We start from the raw sequence: 16,077 nt of genomic DNA on the forward strand, positions 1-16,077 counted from the left end.
TTGTGCACTAAGATGAATTCAGCTATAGGGAGCTGATACATCTAGGTCAAACAGCTGTCTTTGGCATATATTTGTACTCCCTCTGTAGGCATTTCAAAGTTCAGAAAACCTTCCCCTTATTTCTTTCCCCCTATAGCTTCAACAGCACATTCGGAATTACCACATGAATAGCCTCCTTCGGGCTTTTCCTGTTTTGGGAATCAATCCTTGACTTTTCAAAGATGAAGCATTTGTCTTCCCATCTTCACTGACCGGGGTAAAGACATAGGGGTTCAGGGACTCTGTCACAGCCCAAACTAATTGAACACGTGGCATAGGGCATTCAGGGTTGAGCTGTCTTTATTCTCATCAGGTCGGATAGTATGCCAAACTTGTTTCCCATCAACCTCATTGTTTTGCCATCCCCAATTCATATTATCAACTTATATTTGGTATTATATCTAACAAATTTTAGAAATGCCAAAATTGTAATGAACAACCCCAAATAGAAAGCCAAAGCAACATTATATATTTTCATCATTACAGGACTTTTGTTTTTCTTTGTTTTGCTTATTGGGATTCATGTAAGTTAACACAGCAAGCAGTTTTTCAGTTACAAATTGGCACTATTGTCAGCACTTATCCTTCTCCTCAATTTTGGAAAATTGTAAAGCCATTAATGATTTTAGAAGGCAGAACTCTGGTACGAAAGGACTTGGAAATCATTGTAGAATGTTCTCTGAGGCTATTCATTCAACATACTACTGAGATCAAGTGGTCAAACAAAATATTGGGCATCTTCAAGGGAGATACTGAAAACAAAATGTTATCTTTCTTTCTTCTACAAATTATGATACATCTGCACTAGAAATATGGGGAGTAATTTTTGTCAGTTAACAACAGAAAGGATATTAAAGTTAGAGAAATCCAGAAAAAAAAGGCATCTGAAGAGTGTCTGTGTGTGTGTGTGTGTGTGTGTGTGTGTGTGTGTGTGTGTGTGTAGGCACACCCACAGGTGTATGAAGGGTATGTATGGGGAGAAAGAGGTTGGGGAACTGGGGTGAGAGTAAGGGCTCCTATATGAAAATATACTACAAATATTAGACCTCCACTTGGAAAATTAAAGACTGGGCAGAAACCTGATTAATATCAGTAAAATCACAAACAACATAGATAAGAGAAAGAAGGGCTTGTTCAAAAAAATCTTGAAGGTCTAGGATGAGAGAAGCTCCTTTAGAAACTTGAGAGGGACATTTAATATAAATACAGAGAAGCATTAATTGGCTTAGTTGAGGACAACATGTTGAGACATATTAAGAAGAGCTATAAGTAGGAAATGAAAACACACTTAAAAAGAATTGGGACATATTTATTTAGGATTGACAAAGTTATGAATGACTTACATGAAAAGTAGGACTAGACCCAACCTTCCTTTCTATAACTTTGATTGGAAATACAGCCCTCGCTGGATGTGTCAAACATGGATCTGAATAAGGAGATTGTTATTTCCATGTCTTTTTTTAAAATTAATTAATTAATTTTTCGCTGTGTTGGGTCTTCATTTCTGTGCAAGAGATTTCTCTAGTTGTGGCAAGTGGGGGCCACTCTTCATCGCGGTGCTTGGGCCTCTCACTATCGCAGCCTCTCTTGTTGCAGAGCACAGGCTCCAGATGCACAGGCTCAGTAGTTGTGGCTCACGGGCCTAGTTGCTCCGTGGCATGTGGGATCTTCCCAGACCAGGGCTTGAACCCGTGTCCCCTGCATTAGCAGGCAGATTCTCAACCACTGCGCCACCAGGGAAGCCCTATTTCCATGTCTTGATGTTGATGTTGAATGAAATTCTTTGTCATGATGTTTAACCACCAGCTCCCACACTTTTTATATCCTTTCTTTATATCCCCACTGAAGAGAATAATCCAGAAAAGTTACCTTACAAAACACAAGATCTTTTGTCTGTAAATAAATGAATGGTCGGCCAATTTCTGGTTGGGTTGAGAAATACCTGGAAGCCAGATTGAATCTCTAGCTCCATTGCTGACATCTGTAAATAGTAACAACAGTGATTAATATTTATATATCAGTTACTGGGCCAGACACCCTAATTTAGTCCTCACAACAACCCTATAGGCAGATGCTTCTCTTACTCCCATTTTACAAATGGGGACTCTTAGATACAGAGAGGTTAACTTGCCCAAGGTCATAGAGTTAGTGAGTGAAAGAGCTGGTATCTGAATCTAAGGACTGCAATTCCTCCCTCCTCTACGATCTTAACCACTTGTATACTGTCTACCTCTTGCCAGAGGAATTGCAGTGATTCCTGTGAAGCAGCAATTTAATCAGAAGACAATGTGAAAACTGTTCAGTGATGATTACGAGTGAAGGAAAAAAACCAACAATTAGTTTAAATGTAATGGGGATCAGTGTAAGTATTTTCGGCTCCAAATATGCATGATATAGTTACAAAAGTGGAGATGGTAACTGGTCTAACCCAAGTATCAATGTGTGGTATTATCTGGAAAACTTTATGGGGTTTTTACTTTTGCCCCCTATTTTCAGTAGTTAGGTTTATAAAACCCTTCAAACTCTTAGTGTAAAAGTACAAATACTCTGCCAAACAGCATTCCCCTTTAAAGTGACACTTTCAGAGGACTTCAAAGTGAATGTTTGAGCTAAAGTGCGTCTTAAAAATACCGTGACTGACCAGAGGTAGAAATGCTATGAGGTCAAAACAAGGCTATGGGAATTTTTTAGAAAAAATAGCAGGCACTGAATTATTTAGAGATGAGGGGTATTGTGTTTGGAAGAGGACTTTTCTAGATTTCCCATACTGTCTTCCCCAGGCGATTTCAAAGAAAGCTGTGAAAATGTAGGAGCTGGTAGTTGAAAATAATGACAAAGATTTGAGTCCTAATGATCAAAAAACCCCTTACTAACTTAGAATGGCCATTTTCCCCTCCAGAGTATCTGTAACTAGGTAAAGGACATGGTGTGTTAGCTTAGCTCAATTATTTTTAAGCATTTTCAAAAAAAAACCCTTGGCATCCTTTCTTCAAAGAAACTTTCTGAAGAAACCTAGTATGTAGAACACAAGCTCATGCTGATGCTGGGGTGGGAGTGGGGAATCTGCTGGGGCTGTGTAGACACCCTCCCTTTTGGAGACATCCTATCCCTCCTGAAGGCAACCTAGACATTTAATATGAAACTGAACAAACTTCTGTTTTAGCTTGTTGTTGTAAATTTTGGCTAAAATGTTGAAATAATAAGGCATAAAAGACATTACATACACCCAGACCCCAAGTTTAACAATATGTATTTTTAGGTTTTTGTCAAGCTAGTACCTTTTGAATACCGTTCTTATTCAATGTAGGCTAAATCCATGTTCTTTAAGATGTATTGGTAAAGAACCTCAAATTGATTTTTCTTGATTCAGTTTCATTTAGTAGTTCGTGTCTTTCTGTTGCATTCTTTATGGCACCAATAGCTATAGAATTTATAAAGACTAGCTAGATGGCAAGAAGCAAGTATGCTACAGTTACTTTGAAACTGAGTTTGAACTTGAATGTATGTAATGTATTTTTTCCACTTGAAGAGATTGAACATATTGTGTTATCTGTACTAAAACCTAGTATTATTGGAGAGAACGCTGGTCCTAAGAACCAAGTAGGTTAAGTGATGTATTGCTTTTATTCTTTTTTCTATCATTTTTCCCTTCCAGTGCTTTCTCATCTACTGGTCTCTAGGGAAAGCTCTGAGTCCCCTTCCACTCTATTCTTTAGAATCCCAAAGAGACGGTGTTCGGCTATGGATGAGTGAATCATCCAACAAATGTTTATAGCACCTGCTTCTTGCTAGGCACTAAGCTCTGCTCTGATACTGCAGTGGTGTGCAAACCAGAGGAGGTTCAATGTTCCCACCCTCATCGAGCTTAGACTTCAGAGGGAGAGACAGACATATTTACATAATTATAAGATACTGAGTAATGATTGTGACACGTTATAAAGGAAAGTATAGAAAAGAATAAAATTATGTACCAGAGACCTAATTTGGTCCACAGGAAAGGAAAAGCCTCTCTGTGGAACTGATGTTGGAACACTTAATATAAAATTAGAGTGTTAAGAGCTCAGGGAATTGAAAGTTAAATGAAGAAGACTTGGGGTTAGAAAAATCACAGGACTGGAGGAGCTGAAGGAACATATTTTTGGCAGATGATGTCCTTGCTTTATCTGCTGAAGGTAGAACCCAGATTCTAGCTAGGTACCAAGGTTAAATGCTTCTGACGGAACTGAGCAAAATAAGAAGTACAAAGAACTGGGATATGCTTTCATATACATTTTAGGATTTTCATTTTCTGCGGGTCAATAGAGAAGGAATTTACTTTAGAAAAAATTAAATTAATATGAAGAGTATTTTATTATTAAAATTTCAGGCATTTGGGCAAATATCATGAGATTTGGACATTTATATTTTTGAGGTTAGATTTTCTGAGCTATCTTCACACTTGGTTCATATCATTTAACCCTTTCAGGTCTGCTTGGGGAAAGTGATGAAGTCATGTCTCAGAGTGTATACTATATGGCTTTCTGGTAAATATAATTCATCTTCAGTCTTGACTCCTCTTACAGGTTTCTACAACAATACAAAAACATGTTTTAAACCAAGAGGGGTTCTACCTAATAGTTTCATTGGTTCCAGCAGATATGTAGAATCAGTGTCAAGATTTGGAAAATCAGGCATTTTTTTTTGTTTTTTTTGACTGAGCCCTACTGAGGTTTACAGGAAAAAAACAACACAGTATGCTATGCAATTAGCTTTAAGTCCCCCTTTCACATTTTTTGCAAAGACGGGTCAAAATTTTAGGCATGGGCATTTATTAAGCCAAAACGCTATGAGTTTTGGCTTAATAAATTTTGGGGCTGAGCAAAGTGGTAAAGACTTGGGCTTCTTCCTGGCAAGTTATAGTAGTTATCTGACATCTTTTATTCAGCAAGCATTTCCTCTTATTTTTTGCAACAAGATTCTGCTTTCCCATAGGAGATTACGCTTCCTCCATTCTATATGATCTGGATAAGATAATTACTCAAGATGTACCAGCTCTCTGTCCGAAGGTGAGCAGTGACTCAAGCAAGACTAATGGGATTCCTTCTGGGAATTTGAATTTAGGCCAATTCTCCTTTTACGGCGTCACTAAGACACATAATTTCAACTGACTGTGGACCCACTTATCAGGAAATGTTATTAAATAGGTTTAAAAACAATCATGAGAAGAGTAATTCCAGGGTAGAAAATTGTTGGAGCTGAGTCATTTTTTAATGCTAGAGACCAAAAGAGACCCTCTCTGAGATGCCGTTCCCCAGATCCTCAAGCTATCCTAATTCTTGTCCTTCCTAGGGATTCTGTGAAGTACGTCATTTCCCTCCTGTTGTGGTTAAATTAGAGTATGTTCTGACACTGACTAGTATGTTTTTGTTATATTCCTTTGGATTGATTTCCTTTGGATGAACCTCCTTGGCTTGCTCTTCTCATGTCCCAGAGTGGCACACCCTCCTGGAAGAGGGCTATGGAAAAGGGCAGAGGAGGCTGCTGAACTTGATTTTAGTATAGGCTTTGGGCCAGAACCACCAAGGGAGTCTCTTGGCCTCCACATAATCCAGTCCTGTTCATCAACGCTAGAGGTTCTTTATCAGCACTTACGGTTAAGTCCATATAGCAACAAAAAAAATGAGCTTTGGCCTCCCCTATCCTCCTTTCTCGTTAGGTTTAAGTAGAGAATCGCTTGCGGGAATATGGTCAAGAAGGTTTTCTTTGCTTAACTTACATGGAACCCAAATGTCAAAGCGATTAACATAACCAATCTGGTGCAAATGATTTTCAATGCTTGATTTGGATATTTTGAGTATGTCGGCTATCTTCCGCGTGGTATAATGTTGTCAATTAATGTCTCCATTTGACCGTTATCAACTTCAACTGATCTACCCAACCATGGAGCATTGTCCAGGAAGAAATGTACAGCATGAAACTTCACAAACTACCTTTGACACGTTTGATCAGTCACAGCACCTTCTCCATGCACTGCACAAATCTCTTTTTGTGTTTCAGTTGCATTTTTACCTTTCTTGAAATCTTAAAGGATAATATGCCAAAAATGTTGCTTTTTTCTTCCATCTTCAATATTAAAATGGCTACACCAAAATTTACGAGTTTTGATAAGATTTTCTTTTTTAAATGCAGGCTAATATGACAGCTCTCACAATCAATCTAACAGAATTGTTTCAAATTAAGTTAAAGACAACTAAACGCTACTAGAGCCACCTTATGGAAAAAAACCGAACAAAGTTTTTGGCCAACCCAGTATATATCTTGCTCATGGATCTGTAGTGCTAGGTGGATGGTTGAGGTGGAAAAATTCTAACCAAGTGTCACTAGAGGCATGACTAATGACTAAATAAACCCATTTCCTTGAGTGATTTTTTTTTAACATCTTTATTGGAGTATAATTGCTTTACAATGGTGTGTTAGTTTCTGCTTTATAACAAAGTGAATCAGTTATACATATACATGTGTTCCCATATCTCTTCCTTCTTGCATCTCCCTCCCTCCCACCCTCCCTATTCTACCCCTCTAGGTAGTCACAAAGCACTGAGCTGATCTCCCTGTGCTATGCGGCTGCTTCCCACTAGCTATCTATTTTACGTTTGGTAGTGTATATATGTCCATGCCACTCTCTCACTTTGTCACAGCTTACCTTTCCCCCTCCCCATATCCTCAAGTCCATTCTCTAGTAGGTCTGTGTCTTTATTCCCGTCTTACCCCTAGGTTCTTCATGACTTTTTTTTTCTTAAATTCCATATATATGTGTTAGCATACGGTATTTGTCTTTCTCTTTCTGACTTACTTCACTCTGTATGACAGACTTTAGGTGCATTCACCTCACTACAGATAACTCAATTTCATTTCTTTTTATGGCTGAGTAATATTCCATTGTATATATGTGCCGCATCTTCTTTATCCATTCATCTGTTAATGGACACTTAGGTTGCTTCCATGTCCTGGCTATTGTAAATAGAGCTGCAATGAGCCAGGACATATTTAAAGTGATAAAGGAGAAAAACCTACAACCAAGATTACTCTACCCAGCAAGGATCTCATTCAGATTTGATGGAGAAATTAAAACCTTTACAGACAAGCAAAAGCTGAGAGAGTTCAGCACCACCAAACCAGCTTTACAACAAATGCTAAAGGAACTTCTCTAGGCAAGAAACACAAGAGAAGGAAAAGACCTACAATAACAAACCCAAAACAATTAAGAAAATGGGAATAAGAACATACATATTGATAATTACCTTAAACGTAAATGGACTAAACGCTTCCACCAAAAGACACAGACTGGCTGAATGGATACAAAAACAAGACCCATATATATGCTGTCTACAAGAGACCCACTTCAGACCTAGGGACACATACAGACTGAAAGTGAGGGGATGGAAAAAGATATTTCATGCAAATGGAAACCAAAAGAAAGCTGGAGTAGCAATTCTCATATCAGACAAAGTAGACTTTAAGATAAAAACTATTAGAAGAGACAAAGAAGGACACTACATAATGATCAAGGGATCGATCCGAGAAGATATAACAATTGTAAATATTTATGCACCCAACATAGGAGCACCTCAATACATAAGGCAAATACTAACAGCCATTAAAGGGGAAATCTATGATAACACAATCATAGTAGGGGACTTTAACACCCCACTTTCACCAATGGACAGATCATCCAAAATAAAAATAAATAAGGAAACACAAGCTTTAAATGATACATTAAACAAGATGGACTTAATTGATATTTATAGGACGTTCCATCCAAAAACAACAGAATACACATTTTTCTCAAGTGCTCATGGAACATTCTCTAGGATAGATCATATCTTGGGTCACAAATCAAGCCTTGGTAAATTTAAGAAAATTGAAATCGTATCAAGTATCTTTTCTGACCACAACACGATGAGACTAGATCTCAATTACAGGAAAAGATCTGTAAAAAATAGAAACACATGGAGGCTAAAGAATACACTACTTAATAGCCAAGAGATCACTGAAGAAATCAAAGAGGAATTCAAAAAATACCTAGAAACAATGAAAACACTACGACCCAAAACCTCTGGGATGCAGCAAAAGCAGTCTAAGAGGGAAGTTTATAGCAATACAATCCTACCTTAAGAAACAGGAAACATCTCAAATAAACAACCTAACCTTGCACCTAAAGCAATTAGAGAAAGAAGAACAAAAAAACTCCAAAGTTAGCAGAAGGAAAGAAATCCTTGAGTGATCTTACAAAACTTGATGAGATCAGGAGGGCACATATCATTTCCACTTTACAGACACATAAACTACAGCTCTGCGTCTATGTGGTATGATGGTGTCAGGACAGAACTCAGGGCTCTGTCTCCTGCATTACTGAGGCCACATCATATATTTTAGTTGACTGTGAATAGAGCTTCTATTTTAGAGATTTAAAAATTACGCTGGCTATTGGAAAATAATTGCTTAAGTATCCTTAGTCCCTGCCCTTGCACGTGGTGAATAATCCATTTAAATTATTCTAAGTACTTGCTTGCCAGTTTAGCTTGAGCTATTTAAAATTGCTGTTTGGTAGGTGAAAAACTGTCAAATACTGGCTGTTCCATGTGATTCAACCCACACCATTGAGAGATCAATTCACCTCTTACCACTCACCCTCCTCACTCAGCCACACTTGTGGCCTCCTCGCTGTCTTCACATAGAATGTTCTTGCCTCAGGGCTTTTGAATTTCTGTTTTCTCTGTCTTGATTGCTCTTCTTTCAGATAATGATTCCCATCCTCACTTTCTTCAGAAATTTTATGCAAATGTTACTGTCTCAAAGAAGCCTTCCTTCATCATCTAGTCTAAAATTTCAATCCCCTGTCCTGACCAAACACACCATTTCTATCCGCCTTTCTGGTTTATTTTTTTTCCCTTTAGGATCCATCATTATTTTACATATTATATATAGTTACTTATTTTCGTTTATTGTGTATCTTTACCTTATAATGAAAGCTCCCAGTGTGTAGCAATTGTAGTTTGTTTTATTCACCGCTGTTATCTCCAACATTTAAAATAGTGCCTGATACATAGTAGATGCTTAATAAAATATGTTGAATAAATGAGTGTGAACTGACCTGTAGTAGCCATAAATCCATGGGTCTAGATCTTTGACAACATCACATGGGTAATTGGTTACTCTTTTGTGACAAAACCAGGATTGTAGAGGTCTCTGTAGCTATGGTACAGAGTGAGGGGGAGGCCAAGGAAACACATCTGTGGCCCATTCCTTTCCCATTCAAACAGGACAGCTCAGTTTTTATCTCTCTTATATTTTGGGGTTCAGGTAGGATTTCATTAGGGAAAAGGTTTATGCAGATGGATAATAACAATTTGAAACCACTGATTTGGGATAACAACAACAAAAAGTGTTTATAAGTGATCGTGTATTTTTGAGACTAAAATATTGTGATTACAGTGTTTTTTCAGCACCCCATGAGGAGTGTAAGGGGTGGGTGTGATGGGGAGTCATCTGTAAAACCCACACATTCAGTGAGCTTCATATTTGAGAGATTTTTAAAACTGTTCTTGAAATGTAAAAGTTATTGTATTTTAATAAATTGTTGAAAACTCCCTCTCCCTCATTCCTAGGTATATTACTCTATATTAACCCTCCATGTGATTGAAAATTCCTAGTAGGGAAGGGGACACAATGTTATTTATGTATTTACTTGTTGCTGGGAAATTGGCCTGAGTGCTATACTGGCCAGAAGCAAGGGAAAGTGGGCATCAGGAATAACAGGTGTTAGTCCACAGTCTCCGAATTTTGTGTATTTCAACAAATTTTTAAACACATGATGACACAAAAATTTTTAAGGCCATAGTATAAAGACATTAAAAGAATTGATGTGAAAGCAAGATGGTGAACCATAAAGTAATCAAAAGATATGTCTGCCTCCATTTGTTCTCCCAGTAACCTGGCCCAGAACCCTGCCTCAGATCACTGAAGGCTGCCTTAATCTCCTGTTTTTCCATGATACACTGCTTCCCTCTCACAAATCCTTCAAAATGGATATCAATGCACTTTATATGTTAATATAGAACTTTGCTCTATTGAAAATATAAACATATAAAGCAAGCTTTTACCGATCAAGATTTACAAATTGAAAAGGAACGTGCTAATCACAGTAAGCGTTAGTTGAATACTTAATAATTCTTAGACTAGAAGAGTAACTGATATTTAGCTAATAATTAATAATGATTTAGATGGAAGAAATACTATTTTCATGCAACTATACACATGTAAGACTACCAGGGGAAAATAGATGGGAACAGGAAAAAGGAAAGAAGTCTGTGTGATAGTTACAGCAGAATGAATGAAATTCTGAGTGAAGATTAGAAAGTCCAGGTAAATAAGACAGAGGAGAGCCAAAGGGTCCAGTGATACCGTAAAATGGAAAATGCAGCTGTTGTAATGAAATGAGGTCCTCCGTCTATTTTTTTTTTCTTGCCCTTACATTGTTTCTGTTAAATAAACATAATGGTTCGGTTCTTAACCTGTTTTGATCCAGGGACCTTTTGAAAATCTTGTTAAAAATGATAGATTTTCTCCCCAGAAAAAAATGCTCCTATGCACAATGTTCTCCAAGGCCACTAAGTGGTGTGCAAAAATGTAACCTTCTTTGTTTACCTGCTGCACTTTGTCTCTGTCTCAAGCCTGCATTCTGCCCGATAGCAGGAACCTAATCCAGTTCCTGGCAGTAAGCCATCCCTTCAGTGACTTCTCCATGACTTGAGGTTTAAAATAACAACAACAACAAAATCGTGATATTTTCTCCCCTCTTCCTGCTTCTGGGGTTACCTCTAAACCCTGGGACTCTGCTTCTTGTTCTGGCTCTACTTTGAGCAGGTATCCCTGAGACATATGAACAGCGTGTTGGGGCTTCTGGTTGTTGCTTCCATCACTGCTTGCTTTTCTTGCTGAGCAGCCATGTCCCCATTGTGCTGCACCTGCATGGTCCCTGCTGCTGGTCACTGCTATGTCCTTTTGTCCTGACTCCCCGATTCTCCCTCTGTTAGGGCTCTGCCCTTCTTCCAATCCTTTTCTCCTTGACAGCTTGGAGGCTCTGGATGGCACAGGAGAAGTAACTTGGTCATAAAGGATTCTCCTTCTGGGAATATAAGAATATGTCTACGTATTTTCTTATTTAAAAATATACAAAGAATAAATGAAAAAGTAATCAAAAAAAAGAATGAAAATGATTTATAGTGGGTGGGTAGGAATGGAGTAAAAGGGATGGGGAAGGGAGTGAGACTTTCGAGTGTGCCTTTTAAATAGTTTGGACTTTTAAACCATTTTAACAATTTACGTATTCAAAAAATGAAATTAAATGAAAAAGGATGAAACAAGTCAAACCTTAAAATTGTTTACTAACAGGAACAAATACTAATCCTAACTATATATTGAACTGATAACATAACTATAGATAAGATATTTAATTGGATTATATTTGTATACCTATTTGTGCTTGAATATAATGTAAGATAATAAAATAACTGCAGGGAAATCTTAAACTACATTTAGTAGTTAACTAATGGCAGTTATTGTAATTCTAAAACTATTTTGTGTGTATTTTAGGATAAAATAAATGAATCAATATGTTGATATTGTTGGCAGCCAGGATTTTCACCAGGAGAAGGGAGTTTCAACATACAGGATGTAAGGACAGTAAGGAAGAACTCCTTGGTATTAAATTTAGATTGGAGTTATATTATAATATAAATTAAAACTTTAAAATATCTGTATATAGCTATAAGCACATATAAATATTATATAAATAATAGAGAACTAACATATATATATATATATATATATATGTATATATGTATGTATATATACACAGAGAGATAACTGGCTAACTGTATACATTTGTTCTCCCCTGGAAAGACCTAAAATCAAAGACACCCTAGTGGCAGCAAGTACCACTAGTACCCAGACCTTGGTTGTGAATACCATAATCTACTAAATGAAACCAGAATTTCTTAGAGAAACAGCTAAAATGGGGAAAGTACAAAGTGAGCCTGGAACTTCTTGTGACAGGAAACAATGAACTGTTCAAAGACTAACTGGGTCTTGTCAAGAACACAACATGAATAGTAATGGTAATACATAGTAAAAAGTCCATGAATCCACAGTGATATCCAGAAATAGGGAGAGGGAGAAGGGCAGGAATAGAGGGAGGGATTGAGAGAGAAGATTGTCCTCCTTTAAATAGAATAATGCCAACTAATAAACGCAGAATGAATGATAGAACAGTCCCCACTTTGTAAACTCTAACATATTAAATTGATTTAGGTAAGCATCATCAATGGATGCTGTGGTGCTGTGGTAGCAGAAAAACAGCCCCCCAAAATGTTCATGCCCTAATCCCAGAAATGTGTTACTTTACATGATAAAAGGCATTTTGCAGATGGGAGTAAGGTTAAGGACTTGGAGATGGAGAGGTTATCCTGGATTATTTGGGTGGGCTCAGTGTAGTCAGCAGGGTCCTTATAAGTCGAAGAGGGAGGCAGAAGAGAGAAGCAGAGAGATGGCAATATGAGAAGGACTCAGTTACTGATTTTGAAGATGGAGGAAGCAGGCCATGAGCCAAGGGAAGCAGGCAGATAGTGAGATGGTTGGAAAGAGTGGGGTAGGATGGTAACAGTTGGTGGTTCTTGGGGAGGGATATGCAAGTGTTCATGCAATTTTCTTTTAATTTTCTATAGGTTTGAAAATTTTCAAGCTAAAAAATTAGTTAAAAAGAAAAAGCCTAGGGGCTTCCCTGGTAGCGCAGTGGTTGAGAGTCCGCCTGCTGATGCAGGGGAAATGGGTTCGTGCCCCGGTCCGGGAACATCCTCTCCCGTGGAGAGGCTGGGCCTGTGAGCCATGGCCGCTGAGCCTGCGCATCAGGAGCCTGTGCTCCGCAACGGGAGAGGCCACAACAGTGAGAGGTCCGCGTACCGCAAAATGAGTTAATCTAGGTGTGGATTATTATTGTCATTTTGCACATAGGAAAGGTTAAAAATATGAACATAGACACAAGCACCAGTGAACATCAGGGATGGAGTAGAACTCAGGTATTCCAGCTATGCATCTGTTGTACATTTTATTAAATCAGTGTTTAACCACCTGTGGGCCCTGGTGGCTTCAGGATCTATTGCAGAAAGTCTGTCCTGCAAATGAATTTGGGTACCCAGCTTTGTCTATAGATTGAACTATGCCTCACACATATTCTACTATTTACAATGTCAATTCAGCTGTTTAAAAATATTTAAAAATTAAAGTATTCTCCTTCTATTAAATATGTACGTTGAGAGTTTTAAAAAACTGAAAAGCCAAGGATTTGGATTTTTTTTTTCTGGTTACTTCTATGGCGCCACTACTCATTCTCACCATAGGCCATCAACATAGGACAATACTGATCCCAAGTCTTGCCTCACTAGAAGAATTTCTTTGAGGGTGGAGAATTGATATGAGTTTTTCGTTGTTATATTTCTAGAGCCTAGAACAGTGCCTTGTACTTAGCATGTGTCCAGTAAATACTGGTTGAACTAATGATGGGACAGAACTTCAAGGATGGAACCGCATTAGCTAAAATGTCATATATTAACCGTCCACACACAGATAGAATTTTGTCTACATTTTAGAGCCATTAAAGAGCTCTCTGAAGTCATCCTTAGACTCTAAATGAAACCCCACTCTACAGTTCTTCCTTCCCTCTCAGTAATTTTCTATTGATCTTCTAGTCTTTATTTCTCTGTTGCTCAATTGTTACTTCTAAATAGGCCCCACTACCTGGGCTGAGTGCCTTTTTAATCTGTGCATTTTATTTCTTGAAACACATTTTAAGCTTCTTAAGGACAGAAACTACTTCTTATCTATTTTTTTCTACTCTTTTTTTCAAACCTAGAACCTGACATGGTGTCTATTTTTTTTTTTTTGTAGGCATCTGTTATTTTTGTTTCTCCTGGCTTCTATTCATTCCTCTTCTCTTTTTTTTTTTCACAGACACACACTATATTTTATTTTTACAAGAGATAAATAGACTGACACCAAGCATTGTAAATGGATGACCACAACAAAAGCAACAATGATTGCAATTACCAAACACGAAACCCACTCATACTATGTCATAATATTGACATTCAATCCAGTAATCCTCCACTGTAACAGCTCCTTTACTTTGCAGTGAAAATTGATTTGTATATTTTTTGCCTCTGAGTCCTTGTGGGATTTTTTTTTTATTCAAACAGAAAGTCACAAAAATTATAATCATCCTCATCAGTTCACTCAGTCTCATGTAATTAATTTTTTTTCATCTTGATCTTTTGTTAGCACTTTTATGATTTCATCAGTTTTCCATTAGAGTTCAGAAAATGCTTATTCATTCAGTTCACCAGTATAGTCAGTTACCAGAAACCTGTACTTTCAGAGTCTTTTCCATGAATTCCTTGAAGATGAAACCCTTTTATAGGAACATATTTGCAAAAGCATCAGATACACCCAGAACTGTCTGTAAATGACAAAAGACTTAAAAATGACCATGGTTAAAGATTTGATGAAAGTTCATAATAATGCAACTGACAAGGAAATTTAGTTATTTCTGAGATATACATTTTAAAGTAATAACTAGAATTATGACTTACAACATTATACCAGAATATATAAGATTTTTAGAAATTTCATGTAATGTCTCAAATATTTATATTAACATATTTCCATACAAATAATCCAAAGAAAGTCTGGTATTAGTTGTTTTGTTTGCTTGTTTGTCTTTTTATACTGCAGGTTCTTATTAGTCATCAGTTTTATACACATCACTGTTTACATGTCAATCCCAATTGCCCAATTCATCATACCACCATCCCCACACCCCTGCCGCTTTCCCCCCTTGGTGTCCAAACGTTTGTTCTCTACATATGTGTCTCTATTTCTGCCCTGCAAACCAGTTCATCTGTACCATTTTTCTAAGTTCCACATATATGCGTTAATATATGATATTTGTTTTTCTCTTTCTGACTTACTTCACTCTGTATGACAGTCTCTAGATCCATCCACGTCTCAACAAATGACGCAATTTCGTTCCTTTTTATGGCTGAGTAATATTCCATTGTATATATGCACCATACCTTCTTTATCCATTCATCTGTCAACGGGCATTTAGGTTGCTTCCATGACCTGGTTATTGTAAATAGTGCTGCAATGAACATTGGGGTGCATGTGTCTTTCTGAATTATGGTTTTATCTGGGTATATGCTCAGTGGGGGGATTGCTGGATCATATGGTAATTCTATTTTTAGTTTTTTAAGGAAACTTCATACTGTTCTCTGTAGTGGCTGTATCAATTTACATTCCCACCACCGTGCAAGAGGGTTCCCTTTTCTCGGCACCCTCTCCAGCATTTGTTGTTTGTAGATTTTCTGATTAAGCCCATTCTAACTGGTGTGAGGTGATACCTCATTGTAGTTTTGATTTGCGTTTCTCTAATAATTAGTGATGTTCAGCAGCTTTTCATGTGCTTCTTGCCCATCTGCATGTCTTCTTTGGAGAAATGTCTATTTAGGTCTTCTGCCCATTTTTGGATTGGGTTTTTGTTTATTTAATATTGAGCTGCATGAGCTGTTTATATATTTTGGAGATTAATCCTTTGTTGATTCATTTGCAAATATTTTCTCCCATTCTGAGGGTTGTCTTTTCGTCTTGTTTATGGTTTCCTTTGCTGTGCAAAAGCTTTGAAGTTTCATTAGGTCTCATTTGTTTATTTTTGTTTTTATTTCCATTACTCTAGGAGGTGGATCAAAAAAGATCTTGCTTTGATTTATGTCAAAGAGTGCTCTTCCTATGTTTTCCTCTAAGAGTTTTATAGTGTCCAGTCTTAGATTTAGGTCTTGAATCCATTTTGAGTTTACTTTTGTGTATGGTGTTAGGGAGTGTTCTAATTTCATTCTTTTACATGTAGCTGTCCAGTTTTCCCAGCACCACTTACTGAAGAGGCTGTCT

Source organism: Stenella coeruleoalba, assembly GCF_951394435.1.
Source record: "Stenella coeruleoalba genome assembly, chromosome: 3".
Classification (NCBI taxonomy): Eukaryota; Metazoa; Chordata; class Mammalia; order Artiodactyla; family Delphinidae; genus Stenella; species Stenella coeruleoalba.